The following is a 1,244-nucleotide window of genomic DNA, read 5'->3' as shown; positions in this document are numbered from 1 at the left end:
AAAAAAAAAAAAAAAAAAAAAAATATAAAAATAAAATTAAAAAAAATAAAATATATTTTTTTTATTTCATTTAAAAAATATATAAATTAATATAAATTTTTAATTTTTTTATTTTTTTTTTTTTTTTTTTTTTTTTTTTTTTTAATATTTATATTGAACAATTATTGTTCCTAATATATACACATTTATATTATATAATATGTATATATTATTTTTATTTTACTTCTTTCTTGAAATGGATATTTTATTTATGTTTTATTTAATAGTTAAAATAATTGATCGTTATTATAAATTTTTATAGAGATCGTTAATTATAATTTATTAGACGTTTTTTTTTTTTTTTTTTTTTTTTCTTTTTTTTTCTTTTTTTTTCTTTTTTTTTCTTTTTTTTTCTTTTTTTTTTTTTTTTTTTTTTTTTTTTTTTTTTTTTTTTCTTATTTCTTTTTAAAGTATTTATTATCATATCATATATAAATCATCTTTAACATTTATCTTATAAATATAAATATATATATATAAATATATATATACATTTTTTTCTTTTTTTTTATTAATATATGTATGGTTTTGTAAATTAATTATATTATATAGAGATCATGTAATTTAAGAAAAAAAAAGTACACACATATAATATATATATATGTATTGTAATATTATATATCAATTCAAAAATAAATTAATTATATTTTAATATATATATATATATATATATATATATATATATATATAAACAAAAAAAAATTAATAAAACTTAAAAAAACAAAAAAAAAACAAAGCATACAAAAAAAAAAACTTTTAATTAAAAAAAAAATTATTGAATTTCATTTTATTCCTTATTAAAATAAAAGGGTTGATGTAGAAAATACACTTTTTATAAATATAGGAACAAACATTTGTGTTGTTGTATGGTAATATAAGTTGTTAAGTTACATTTTGTATAACCTAATAAATATAAATCTTAAGGAGAAAAAAAAAAAAAAAAAAAAAATATAAGTTTCCGAAAATGGTATATATTGATATCATAATTTATTCGTTCCTTGTTTTATAAGTTCATTTTTATTTTTTTAATGAATAAGATAGTAGAATATACATATTGTTGAAATATTTCAAAAGAACACTTGGAAAAAATATGTGTGTAGATAGAAATGAAAGGGAAAAATAAATAAGTACCAATAAATAAATGAATAAATAAATGAATAAATAAATGAATAAATAAATGAATAAATAAATGAATAAATAAATGA

This window comes from Plasmodium reichenowi, chromosome 12, assembly GCF_001601855.1.
Source record: "Plasmodium reichenowi strain SY57 chromosome 12, whole genome shotgun sequence".
Lineage (NCBI taxonomy): Eukaryota > Apicomplexa > Aconoidasida > Haemosporida > Plasmodiidae > Plasmodium > Plasmodium reichenowi.
Note: the sequence above shows the minus strand (reverse complement) of the source record.